This window comes from Callithrix jacchus, chromosome 6 (assembly GCF_049354715.1).
Source record: "Callithrix jacchus isolate 240 chromosome 6, calJac240_pri, whole genome shotgun sequence".
NCBI lineage: Eukaryota > Metazoa > Chordata > Mammalia > Primates > Cebidae > Callithrix > Callithrix jacchus.
Window position 1 is genome coordinate 30,956,996 of NC_133507.1, and position 14,749 is coordinate 30,971,744.

Below are 14,749 nucleotides of genomic sequence, written 5' to 3' on the forward strand. Positions count from 1 at the left end.
TCAGTGAATAATACACACCTGTGGAATAGTCAGGAGTCTATTTCATACCTCCCCTCATTCAGAGCCCATGTGAATAAAACACACCTGGAGAACAGTCAGGAGTGTATTTCATATTGAACTCATTCAGAGCCTCAGTGAATAATGCACACCTGGGGAATAGATAGGAGTGTACTTCATATGGACACCCTTTAGAGCCTCTCTGAATAATACACACATGTGGTAGAGTCAGGAGTCTATTTCTTTTTATTTTTTTAATTGAATTTTGGGTTTTGGGGTACATGTGCAGAACATGCAAGATAGTTGTATAGGTACACACTTGGCAGTGTGATTTGCTGTCTTACTCTTTTTCACCCACATCTGGCATTTCTCCCCATGCCATCCATCCCTAGCTCCACCCCCGCTCTCCCTCCTTTATTCCCCCCAATAGACCCTAGTGTGTAGTGCTCCTCTCCCTGTGTCCATGTGTTCTCACAGTTCATCACCCGCCTATGAATGAGAATATTTGGTATTTCATTTTCTGTTCTTGTGTCAGTTTGCTGAGAATGATGTTCTCCAGATTCATCCATGTCCCTACAAAAAACACGAACTCATCATTTTTGATTGCTGTATAATATTCCATGGTGTATATGTGCCACATTTTCCCAGTCCAGTCGATCATCGATGGGCATTTGGGTTGGTTCCAGGGCTTTGCTTTTGTAAACAGTGCTGCAGTGAACATTTGTGTGCATGTGTCCTTATAGTAGAACGATTTATAGTCCTTTGGATATATGCCCAGTAATGGGATTGCTGGGTCAAATGGAATTTCTATTTCTAGGTCCTTGAGGAATCGCCACACTGTCTTCCAAAATGGTTGAACTAATTTACACTCCCACTAGCAGTGTAAAAGTATTCCTATTTCTTTACATCCTCTTCAGCATCTGTTGTCTCCAAATTTTTTAATGATAGCCATTCTAACTGGCATGAGATCGTATCTCAATGTAGTTTTGATTTGCATTTCTCTGATGACCAGTGATGATGAGTACTTTTTCATATGTTTGTTGGCCTCATGTATGTCTTCTTTTGTAAAGTGTCTGTTCATATCCTTTGCCCATTTTTGAATGGGCTTGTTTGTTTTTTTCTTGTAAATCTGTTTGAGTTCTTTGTAAATTCTGGATATCAGCCCTTTGTCAGATGGATAAACTGCAAAAATTTTTTCCCATTCAGTTGGTTGCCGATTCACTCTAGTGACTGTTTCTTTCGCCATGCAGAAGCTGTAGAGTTTGATTAAGTCCCATTTGTCTGTTTTGGCTTTTGCTGCCAATGCTTTTGGTGTTTTGGTCAAGACGTCCTGCCTACTCCTGTGTTCTGAATGGTTTTGCCTAGATTTTCCTCTAGGGTTTTTATAGTGCCAGGTTTTATGTTTAAGTCTTTAATCCATCTGGAGTTAACTTTAGTGTAAGGTGTCAGGAAGGGTTCCAGTTTGCTTTCTGCACATGGCTAGCCAGTTTTCCCAACACTATTTATTCAACAGGGAATTCTTTTCCCATTGCTTGTTTTCGTCAGGTTTATCAAAAATTTTATGGTTGTAGATATGCTGTGTTGCCTCCGATGCCTCTGTTCTGTTCCATTGGTCTATATCTCTGTTTTGGTACCAGTACCATGCTGTTTTGATTACTGTAGCCTTGTAGTACAGTTTGAAGTCCGGTAGTGTGTTGCCGCTTCCTGTGTTCTTTTTGCTTAGAATTGACTTGGCTATGCAGGCTCTCTTTTGGTTCCATATGAAGTTCAATGTGGTTTTTTCCAGTTCTGTGAAGAAAGTCAATGGTAGCTTGATGGGGATGGCGTTGAGTCTGTAAATTACTTTGGGCAGTATGGCCATTTTCATGATATTGATTCTTTCTAACCATGAACATGGAATGTTTCTTCATCTGTTTGTGTCCTCTCTTATTTTGTTGAGCAGTGGTTTGTAGTTCTTCTTGAAGATGTTCCTTACATTCCTTGTTAGTTGGATTTTTAGGTATTTTATTCTCTTTGTAGCAAATATGAATGGCAGTTCCATCTTGATTTGGCTCTCTTTAAGTCTGTTATTGGTGTATAGGAATGCTTGAGATGTTTGCACATTGATTTTATATCCTGAGACTTTGCTGAAGTTGCTTGTCGGTTTCAGGAGATTTTGGGCTGAGACGATGGGGTCTTCTTGATATGCTATTATGTCATGTGCAAATAGAGACAATTTGGCTTCCTACTTTCCTATTTAAATACGCTTTATTTTTTTTATCTTTCCTGATTGCTCTGGCTAGAACTTCCCGTACTATATTTAATAAAAGTGCTGAGAGAGGGCATCCTTGTCTGGTGCCAGATTTCAAAGGGAATGCTTTAAGTTTTTTCCCATTCAGTATGATATTGGCTGTTGTTTTGTCATAAATAGCTTTTATTATTATGAGCTACGTTCCATCAATACCGAGTTTACTTAGGGTTTTTAGCATAAAGGCTGTTGAATGTTGTCAAAGGTTTTCTTTGCGTCAATTGAGATAATCATGTGGCTTTTGTTTTTGGTTCTGTTTATGTGGTGAATTACGTTTATAGACTTGCATATGTTGAACCAGCCTTTATCCCCGGGATGAATCTTACTTGATCATGGTGGATACGCTTTTTGATGTGCTGTTGCAATCAGCTTGCCAGTATTTTATTGAAGATTTTTGCATCTATGTTTATCATGGATATTGGCATGAAGTTTTCTTTTCTTTTTGAGTCTCTGCCGGGTTTTGGTATAAGGATGATGTTGGTCTCATAAAATAATTTCGGAAGAATTCCCTTTTTATGGATTATTTGAAATAGTTTCAGACGGAATGATAACAGTTCCTCTTTGTGTGTCTGATAGACTTCGGCTGTAAACCCATCTGGACCTGGGCTTTTTTTGTGTGGTAGATTCTTAATTGCTGCCTAAACGTCAGACCTTGTTATTCGTGTATTCATAGTTTTGGCTTCTTCCTGGTTTAGGCTTTGGAGGACACCAGTGTCCAGGAATTTATCCACTTCTTCCAGGTTTAGTGGTTTATGTGCATAGAGTTGTTTGTAATATTCTCTGATGATGGTTTGAATTTCTGTGGGATCTGTGGTGCTTTCCCCTTTATCGTTTTTTACTGCATCTATTTGGTTATTCTCTCTTTTACTTTTTATCCATCTGTCTAGTGGTCTATTTTGTTGATCTTTTCAAAAAACCAGCTCTTGGATTTATTCGTTTTTTTAAGGGTTTTTCATGTCCTATCTCCTTCAGTTCTGCTGTGATCTTAGTTATATCTTGTCTTCTGCTAGGTTTTGAGTTTTCTTGATCTTGTTTGGTCAGCTCCTTCAGTTTTGACGTTAGGGTGTCAATTTTGGATCTCTCCACTCTTCTCATGTGGGCACTTATTGCTATATTTTTCCTCTAGAAACTGCTTTAAATGTGTCCCAGAGATTCTGGTATGCTGTGTCTTTGTTCTCATTGGTTTCGAAGAACTTTTTTATTTCTGCCTTCTTTTCATTCTTTATCCAGTCAACATTCAAGAGCCAGTTTTTCAGTTTCCATGAAGCTGTGCGGTTCTGAGTTAGTTTCTGAATTCTGAGTTCTAATTTGATTGCACTATGGTCTGAGAGACTGTTATAATTTTAGTTGTTTTGCATTTGCTGAGAAGTGATTTACTTCCAATTATGTGGTCACTTTAAGAGTAGATTTGATGTGGAGCTGAGAAGAATGTATATTCTGTGGATTTGGAGTGGAGAGTTCTGTAAATGTCTATGAGGTTTGCTTTTTCCAGGTCTGAGTTCAAGTCCTGCATATCCTTGTTAATTTTCTGTCTGGGTGTTCTGTCTAATATTGACAGTGGAGTGTTAAAGTCTCCCCCTATTATTGTGTGGGAGTCTAAGTCTTTTTGTAAGTCATTAAGAACTTGCTATATATATTTGGGTGCTCCTGTATTCGGTCCATATATATTTAGAATCATTAGCTCTTCATATTGTATTGATCCCTTTACCATTATGTAAGGTCCTTCTTTGTCTATTTTGATCTTCATTGCTTTAAAGTCTATATTATCAGAGATGAGAATTGCAACTCCTGCTTTTTTTGCTCTCCATTTTCTTGGTAAATCTTCTTTATGCCTTTATTTTGAGCCTTTGTGTATTCTTGCGTGTGATATGAGTTTCCTGGATACAGCACACCGATGGGATTTGGCTTTTTATCCAATTTGCCAGTCTGTGTCTTTTGATTGGTGCATTTATCCAATATACACTTAGAGTCAATATTGTTATGTGTAAATTTGATACTGCCATTTTGATGCTAGCTGACTGTTTTGCCCATTAGTTGATGCAGATACTTTATTTTGTTGATGCTCTTTAGCATTTTGTATGTTTTTGGAATGGCTGGTCCTGGTTGTTCCTTTCCTTGTATAGTGCCTCTTTCAGGAGCTCTTGTAAAGCAGGCCTGGTGGTGACAAAATCTCTGAGTACTTGCTTGTTCACAAAGGGTTTTATTTTTCCTTCACTTATGAAGCTCAGTTTGGCTGGATATGACATTCTGGGTTGAAAGTTCTTTTTTTAAGGATGTTGAATATTGGCCCCCACTCTCTTCTGGCTTGCAGGGTTTCTGCCAAGAAATTTGCCGTGAGTCTGATGGGCTTTCCTTTGTGGGTAACCCGTCCTTTCTCTCTGGCTGCCCGTAGCATTTTCTCCTTCATTTCAACACTGGTGAATCTGATGATTATGTGCCTTGGGGTTGCTCTTCTTGTGGAATATCTTTGTGGTGTTCTCTGTATTTCCTGGATTTAAATATTGGCCTGACTTGCTAGTTTGGGGAAATTTTCCTGGGTCATATCTTGAAGAGTATTTTCCAGCTTGGCTTTATTCTTTTCATCACAATCAGGTACACCTATCAAATGTAGATTAGGTCTCTTCACATAGTCCCACATTTCTTGGGTCCTTTGTTCATTCCTTTTTTCGCTTTTTTCTCCAATCATGGCTTCTCGTTTTATTTCATTGAGTTGATCTTCTACTTCTGACATTCTTTCTTCTGCTTGGTCAATTCGGCTGTTGAAACTTGTGCATGCTTTGCGAAGTTCTTGTGTTGTGTTTTTCAGCTCCTTCAATTCACTCATATTCCTCACTAAGTTGTCCATTCTTGTTATCATTTCCTCAAATCTTTTTTCAAGGTTCTTAGTTTCTTTGCATTGACTTAGAACATGTTCTTTTAGCTCACGGAAGTTTCTCATTACCCACCTTCTGAAGTCTGATTCTGTCATTTCATCTCACTCATTTTCCGTCCACCTTTGTTTTCTTGCTGGTGAGGAGTTGTGGTCCCTTTTAGGAGGCGAGTTGTTCTGGTTTTGGGTGTTTTTCTCCTTTTTGCACTGGTTTCTTTTCATTTTTGTGGATTTATCCACCTGTCGTCTGAGTAGTTGCTTATTTTTTGATTGTTTCTCTGAGTGGACGTTCTGGTTGTTGATGATGAAGTGTTTCTGTTTCTTAGTTTTTTTCTAACAGTCTGGCTCCTTTGCTGTAAGACTACTGAGGTCCACTCCAGGCTCTGCTTGCCTGGGGTACACCTGTAGCAGCTGTGGAAGTGTGAGAATTGCTACCAGTTTCTTCTTCTGCTATCTTTGTCCCTTAATGATGCCTGCCAAATTTCAGTCTGATTGGTCCTTTGTGAGGTGACTCTTTGTATATATGTGGGTCAGGGAGCTGCTTGAGGAGACTCTCTGTACTTTATATTTGAGTAGACAGTCTGTACTTTATAGGAGCTCAAGTGCTGAGCTGTAAGCTCCATTGTTCATTCAGGGCTGCTAGGCAGGTACGTTTAAGTCTGCTGCAGCAGAACGCATAAAGCCATTTTTTTCTCAGGTGCTCTGTCCCAGAAAGTTATGGCTTTATTTATGAGTATCTGTTTTACTGTCCTGCCAAGCAAGGAGGCAGTCTAATCACTGCCTGCCTGTAGTGGGTATGTTGAGGTGCCATGAACTCCGCCCTGTGGGCTCTGCCCTGCTGTTGTGGGCTTTGCCCTGCTGTTGTGTGTTCTGCCCTGCTGCCATGTGTAATTCCCTGTTGTTCTGTTTATATGGTGTGGTTAGAGCTGCCATGGTGATGGTGGCCTGCCTCTTTAGTGGCGGACTCTCTTTGTTAGGGCGGGTTGCCTCGGCAATGGCGGGTTGCCTTTACAATGGCAGGCTGCATCAGCATTGGCAGAGTACCTTCGTAGGGGTTGAGTGCCTTGGTAATGGCGAATGCCCCTTCCCCTCCAAGCTGCACTGTCCTGGGTTCAGCAGTGCTTGCCATGAAACTCTCAACCCCAAGCGTTTCCAATTGCTGTTTTGTTTGTTTCTGTGGGGGTGGGACCAGCTGAGCCTGATCACCTGGCTCCCTGCCTTAATTTTTTTTAAGTTGAAAGGTAGACTCTCTCCCAGGTGTTCCAGTCGCTTGCTGAAATGGCGCTGGGATCTGTGTGATTGCCCATGCAGCGACCCACTGCACCAGCTGGAACAACGTTGCTGCCTGGGAATCTCGAGGCCTGGCTCTATGTTTAAGTCCCGTTTAATCAGATGAATGTGCTAATCTGCCTTCCACAATCTCCAATTGCTGGTTTAACAGGGCAACCAAACCAGTGTATTTTGTACAGAGTGCCACTGTGCTGCTTCCCCGGCCCAAACAGATGTGCCAGCCCAAACAGCCACGCCAGCCAAAACAGCCACACTGGCTGCCTGTGGGGCTCCTACACCTGGGAATCTCCTGGTCTGTGGGCAATAAAGATCCATCTGGAAATGCAGCCTCCACTCACCATGTGCGCTTTCACTGGGAGTTGCAATCCTGAGTTGGTCCTACAGCGCCATCTTCTCCCTAAGTGAGGAGTCTATTTCATATGGCCACTCAGTGAGAGCCTCAGGAAGTAGTGCACACCTCGGGAATTGTCAGGAGTCTATTTCATATGGCAACTCATACAGAACCTCAGTGAATAATACACCCCTGGGGAATAGTCAGAAGTGTATTTCAATTGGCCACACATTCAGAAGCTCAGTAAATAATACACAACTAGGAAACTGTCAGGAGAAAATATCATCTGGCCTCTCATGCAGAGATTCACTGAATAATGCACTCCTGTGAAGTAGTCAGCAGCCTAATTGATATAGTTATTCATTCAGAGCCTCTCTGAGTAATAAGCTCCTTGCAGATATTCAGGAATCTCTTTAATATGGCCACTCAGAGCCTCACTGAATGGTATACACCTGTGGAATAATCATTTCGAAATGAATTCAGAATCTCATGGAGTAATGCACACCACTAAATAAGTGATAATTCTCTTTCATATGGCCACTCATTCAGAGCCTCACTGAATGATACACACCTGTGGAATAGTCAAGAGTCTATTTCATATTGCCACTCATTTGGAGCCTCAGTGGATAATGCACACCTGGGGAGTACTGAGGATTCTATTGTAAATAATAGACACTTGTGGAATAATCAATGGTGTATTTTATATGGTTACTCATTCAGAGCCTCAATGAATGATACACACCTGGAGAATAGTCAGGATTCTATTTCATATAACCATTCATTGAGAGCCAAGCTGAATAATGCACACCTTGGGAATAGTCAGGTGTCTCTTTCATAGGGACACTGTTTCAGAGCCTCAGTGAATAATGCACACCTGGGGAATAGTCTGGAGTCTGTTTAACATGACCACTGATTACGAGCCTCAGTGAATAATGCCCATCTGTAAAGTACTGAGGAGACTAATTCACATCACCCCCGATTCTGAGACTCCCTGAATAATGCACACATGGGGAACAGTCAGAAGTCTATTTTGTATGGCCACTCAGTAGGACCCCCACGGAATGATACCCAACTGAGGAATAGTCAGGAGTCTATTTTGTATGGCCACTTAATCAGTGAATAATGCAGACTTGGGGAATACTCAGGAGTCTATTTCACATGGCCAATAATTCAGAGCCACAGTGATAATGCACACCAGGGTAATAGTCAGGACCCTCTATCATATGGCCAACTCATTCAGTACCTCACTGAATAATACACACCTGGGGAATCATCAGGATTCTATGCCATACTACCACTTATTTAGAGCCTTATTGAATAATTCACAATGAGGCAATAGTCAGGAGTCTATTTTATACGGCCTCTCATTTGGCACTTCAGTGAATAATGAACCCCTATGGAGTAGTCAGGATGCTGTTTAAGATAGCCATGGATTAAATGCCTCCCTGAATGATACACACTTGGGTGATAGGAGTCTATTTCATATGACTTCTCATTCTGGGCCTCACTGAATAATACACACTTGGCGGAGTGTCAGGAGTCTATTTGGTATGGAAACTCATACAGAACCTCTTTGAGTAATGCACACATGGAGAATAATTAGGAGTCTATGTCATATGACTACTCATTCAGACAATCAGTGAATAACATGCATATGTGAAGTAATAGAGTCTGTTTTATATGGCCACTCTTTCACAGCCTCATTGAATATTACACGCTTGTGATATAGTCTGGAGTCTATTTCTTATTACCACTCATCAGAGCTTCACTGAATACTGCATACAGGTAAAAGAAGACTATTTCTTATGGAAACTCATTCAGAACCTCACTGAATATTACCTGGGGAACTGTCAGGAGTCTCTTTCATATGGCCAATCTTTCACAGCCTCAAAAAATAATGCACACCTGCGGAACAGTCAGAAGTCTTTTTCATATGGCCACTCATTTAGAGGCTCACTAAATGTTCACACCTGGGAAAATAGGATTCTGTTTTCTCCCCTTATTCAGAGTCTCACTGAATAATGCACACCTGTGGAATAGTCAGGAGTCTTTTTCATGTGGCCTCTCATTCGACCCACTGTGCTGACTGGAACAACATTGGTGCCCAGGAATCTTTTGGCCTGGCTTTCTGTTTCAGTCCCGTTTAATCAGATGAATGTGTTAATCTGCCTTCCAAAATCTCCAATTGCCAGTTTAACGGGGCAACCAAACCAGTGTATTTTGTACGAAGTGCTGCAGTGCTGTGGCCCCGGCCCAAACAGCCACGCTGGCCCAAACAGCTTTGCTGTCGGCCCGTGGGGTTCCTACACTTGGGAAACTCCTGGTCTGTGGGCGACAAAAATCCGTCTGGAAATGCGGTGTCCACTCACCCTCTGTGCTTTCACTGTAGAACTTCAATCCTGAGTTGCTCCTACAGCACCATCTTTTCTCTTCTCCTGTCAAAGGTCTATTTCATATGGCCACTCATTCAGAGCTTCAGTGAATGACACACGCTTGGGGAATAATCAGATACCATTTCATACGACCAGTATTGAGAGCCAAACTGAATAATGCACACCTTGGAAATAGTGAGAAGTCTGATCGGAACACCCTTTCAGTGCCTCAGTGAATAACACACACCAGGGGAATACTGAGGGGCCTTTTTAATATTACCCCTCATTCACAGCCTCTCGAGGTAGGGCAAGTTTGGGGAATTGTCAGGAGTTTATTTAGAATGGCCCCTCATTCAGAGACCCAGTGAAAAATACACACCTAGAAAATAGTGAGGATTCTATTTCCAATGGCCACACATTCAGAGCCTCAGTGAATAATGCACACCCGAGGAATAGTCAGGCCCACACTTTCAGAGTCTCATTGAATAACTAACCACTGTGGAGTACTGAGAGGTCTATTTCATATATCCGCTCATTTTGAGCCTCACTGGATAATACACACCTGGGTAATAGCCAGGAGTTTATTTCTTCAGGCCAATCATTCAGAGGCTCAGTGAATTATACACACCTGGGACATAGTCAGGAGTCTACTTCATATTGCTCCTCATTCAAAGCCTAAGTGAACAATGAACACCTGTTGAGTCCTCAGGAATGTAAGTCATATGGCCAGTCATCGAGAACCTCACTGAATGATACACACGTGGGAAATAGTCAGGATTCTATTTAATATGGACACTCATTTTGAGACTCACTGAATAACCTATACCTGTAGAATAGTGAGGAGTCTATTTCACATTGCCCCTCCATCCGAGTCTCACTAAGTAATACACACCTGGGGAATCGTCAGGAGTCTATATCATATGGCTTGTATTCAGAGCCTCATTGAATAATGCATACATAAAAAAATTTGGAGTCTCTTTCACATGGCCATTCATTCAGATTATTGGTGAATAATGTACACATGTGGAGTAGCCAGGTGTCTATTTCCTTTGGCCACACGTTGAGAACCTCAGCGAATCATACACACCTGTGGAATAGACAGGAGTCTATTTCACATAGCCCCTCATTCAGTGCCCGTGTGAATGAAACCCACCTGGAAAATAATCAGGAGTCTATTTCACATTGTCTCCCATTCATAGCCTCAGTGAATAATCCACACTTGGGGAAAAGTCAGCAATCTATTTCATAGGGATACTTTTTCAGCACCTTCCTTAATAATGCACACATGGGGGATATTTAGTAGTCTATTTCACATGGCCACTGATTCACAGCCTCCGTGAATAATGAATACCTGGGAACTACCCAGCCATCTATTTCATATGGCCACTCATTCAGCACCTCAGTGAATAATGCACACCTGGGGAATAGTCAGGATTCTATTTCTTATGGTTGCACATATAGACCTTTACTGAATAATGCACACGTTTGGAATAGTCAGGAGTCTCTTTTATATTGCCACTCATTGAGAACCTCACTAAATGTACACAGCTGGGGAAATAGTCAGGATTCTGTTTTATCCCCTCATTCAGAGTCTCACTGAATAATGCACACCCGTGGAATAGTCAGGTGTCTTTTTTATGTGGCCTCTTATTCGGAGGGTCACTGAATAATGTGGACTAGTCAGGAGTCTATTTCATGTAGCCACATATTCAGAGCCTCATTGAATAATACACACCTGTGGGATAGTAAGGAATCTAATTAATATGGACACTTATTCTGAGCCTCACTGAATAATACATACCTGGAGAATAATTTAAAGTTTATTTCCAATGGACATTCATTCAGAGCCTCAGTGAATAATGCACACCTGTGGAAGAGCCAGGAGTCTATTTCATTTGGTCACTCATTCATAGCCTCAGTGGATAATATGCACCTGTGGGATAGTCAGGAGTCTATTTTATATGGCCACTCATTCAGAGCCTCAGTGAATAATACACACTTGGGAAATAGTCAAGAGTCTATTTTATATGGCCACTCTTTTAGTGCCTCACTGAGTGATACACACCTGGGGAATAGTCAGGACACTTTCATATGAACACTCATTGAGAGCCTCACTGAATAATGCACACCTGTGGAATAGTCAGGTATCTATTTCATTTGGTCACTGTTTCAGAGCCTCAGTGAATACTACACCCCTGGGGAACAGTGAGGAGTGTATTTCATGTGGCCACTTATTCAGAGCCTCACGGAATAGTGCACACCTGGAGAATTCTCAAGAGTCTATTTGGAATGGCAATGTATTCAGAGACTCTGTGAATAACACACCTAGGGAATAGTGAGGAATCTATTCCAAATGGCCACATATTCAGAGTCTCAGTGAATAATGCACACCTGGGGAATAATCAGGAGTCTATTGCTTATGCCCACTCATTCAGCCCCTCAGGGAATAATACTACTGAGGTGTCTGTTTCATATGGCCACTCATTTTGCACCTTACCGAATAGTGCGCATTTGGGAAAAAGTCAGGAGTGTATTCACATGGCCACTTGTTCAGAGGCTCAGTGAATAATTCGCACCCGTTGAGTACTCAGGAGTCTATTTCATATGGCGAATCATTCAGAGCCTCACTGAATGATACACACTTTGGGAATCGTCAGGATTCTGTTTAATATGACCACTCATTATGAGCCTCAGTGAATAATGCATGTCTGTGGAGTGCTGAGACTAATTCATATCGTCCTCTATTCTGAGATTCCCTGAATAAAACACACCTGTGGAATAATCAGAAGTCTATTTCATATGTCCACTCATTAGGACCCCCAAGAAATAATGCACAACTGTGAAATAGTCAGGAGTCTATTTCATATGGCCACTAAGAGAATCAGGGAATAATGCCCACATGAGGAATACTCAGTGAATATTAGTGAAGTATTGGATGCGAGATTGAAATATTCAACCAAGACAAAATATGCCAAGTTGCAGGGTCTTTATTGCCAGCGACCACGGAGGACTCATGTCTCTCCAACCTGTGGACCCAAACTCAGTGGGAGCAGGGTATTTAAGCTGAAAAAAACACAAAGTGGATGCAGGGTAAGCAACTTTACAGTAACTACTGATAAGCAAAGGCCAGACAGTTACTGACAAGAAAAAGGCAAGCAGTGTAAGTTCTTTAGAGCAAGCTAGCAGTTTTGTTTACAAAAGCCTAGATCAGCAGTTATTGCAAGAAGAATGAGACAGTACAACTTGTTTTTGGAGAAAGCAGCTTTGTCTTTTAAAATAACGTTGCTCAAGCTGTAACTCTAGGCCCGCTATAGCACATTCCCCCCTGTTCTTTTAACATGTATTAAATTTTTAATAGTTTTTCTTTTTTGCATCTCTTTCCAATTAAGGAACTAACATACTTTCCAGTGGATCCTTCATTAAGGACCCACCGGTAATAGGTGAATGTCATGGGGGGGGTTTCTCTGAGGGACTACACCAGGAATCAGGGGACAAGGAAGGTTACTCCAAGGAGCGTGAAAATTTCAGCTTTAGGTGGTCTGCTGAAGCTGAGGTTATTCTCTATTGTGCTTCCAGGGGTGCAGTCTTGATATGTGAGTGGTGGATCTAGGCAGTCAGTCTGTCCACTTTGATTGCCATGGGGGTGACCAGGATCACGGTGTAGGGTTCTTTTCAGCGAGGAGTTAGGCAAGAGGCGGTGAATCTTTTTACTAGGACTTTTACCCCAGGCTGGAAGGGGTGGAGCAGCTGGTCAGTGAGGTCTACTGGAGTAGGTTGAATTCCCCTGATGAGCGGGTGCACCTGAGACTGAACATACTGGAGTACCTGCAAGGAATTAAGGAGTGTATGGTTATGAACTTTAGCATGTATGGTGTGTGCAAGTTTGGGGAGTAAGGAAGGAAGCCTTCTAAACATAATTTCAAAAGGAGTGAAGCCTTTCTTATAGGGAGTACATCGGGTATTGAGGAGAATAAAAAGAAGCCAGTTGACCTAGTTTCCACCGCTCTCTAGAATGAATTTTGTTAAAGTCTCCTTTATGGTCTTGTTCATCCTTTCAACCTGCCCTGAACTCTAGGGGCGATAGGCACAATGTAGTTTCCAGGATATGCCCAAGGCTTTGGCTAGGCCCTGAGAAACCTGTGCTGTGAATGCAGAGCTATTATCTGATTCCAGTGTCAGGGGCAAGCCTAACTGAGGAAACAGGTCCTGTAACAGTCTTTTTGTTACTACCAGTGCAGTTTCTGACCTAGTAGGAAAAGCCTCGACCCACACAGAGAAAGTGTCTACAAACACCAGGAGGTATTTATAGCCGCATGCTGGGGGATTTATTTCAGTAAAATCTACTTCCTAGTGTTCCCCTGGGCTAGTAACCCTAAGTCTTATCCCTGCTTGACTAGACCTACTGCCACTTGGATTTACCCTGGCACACACATCATTGAGTAGTAGTTTCCATAAAAATTTCATGTAAATGTGGAATGTAGTATCTGGCTCTCTGTAGCTCAGTGAGTTTTGTTTATCCTAAGAACGTGGCCTGGTGTGCGTTCTTAACTAGAGTCTAACCTAGAGCCTCGGGGAGCACAATCTTTTTTCTGGTAGGGTCCATTACCCTGTGGAATCTTGTCGCCCCCCTTGTTCTTTAGGAAAGTTTTCTTCATCGGGTGAGTACATAGGGGTAGGGGGCAGGGTTGGGGCCGGCAGAGTCACAAGAAGAGTCAGAGGTTTCATTGGCCTTAAGGCTGCCTGTCTGGCTTGCAGGTCAGCTGCTCTATTTCCTTTTGCCTCTGGTGAATCTCCCATTTGGTGTCCTTTGCAGTGTATTAATGCTACTGCCTTGGGCCTCCATATAGCTTCTAGTAGGGCTAGGATTTTCTCATTGTTTTCATGACTTTTTCCTCTGAGGTAAGCAGTTCTCTTTTCTTATAAATGGCTCCGTGTACATGGGCCATAGCAAAGGCATATCAGCTATTAGTGTAGATGTTGACAGTGTTTTCTTCTGCTCAGTCTAAGGCTTTTATTAGAGCTATGAGTTCTGCCTTTTGGGCTGAGGTCCCGTGTGGGAGAGCCTGGGCCCAGATAACCCATTCTAGGGTGACCACAGCTGCCCCGGCGTACTTGACTCCATTGACTATGAAACTGCTGCTATCTGTATACAGTACCTCCTCTGGGTTCTGGAGGGGGACGTTGGTGAGATCTGGTCATGCATCATGGAGGATATCTATTGTCTGTTGGCATTCATGTATGGGCTCTTATGGCTCACTGTCAGGCAGCAATGTGATGGGGTTTAAAACTGTTGTTTTTGAAAATTTTATGCAGGGCTGATCTAAAAGTAAGGCCTGGTATTGGATTATGTGGGCATTAGACATCTATTTTCCCAGAGCGCCACGGAGTAGTGACTCTACCGCATGGGGTGTTACTAAGTTTAACTCCTGCCCCAAGGTTAGTTTGTCCACCTTCTTGACTAACAGGGCTGTAGCTGCCACTGACTTCAAACAAGCTGGCTACTCAGAGTCTACGGTATTAAGTCTATTTGAAAGGTAGGCAACTAGCCGGGACCATGGTCCTAATGTCTGGGTGAACACCCCCTTAGCGTCTCCCTATTTTTC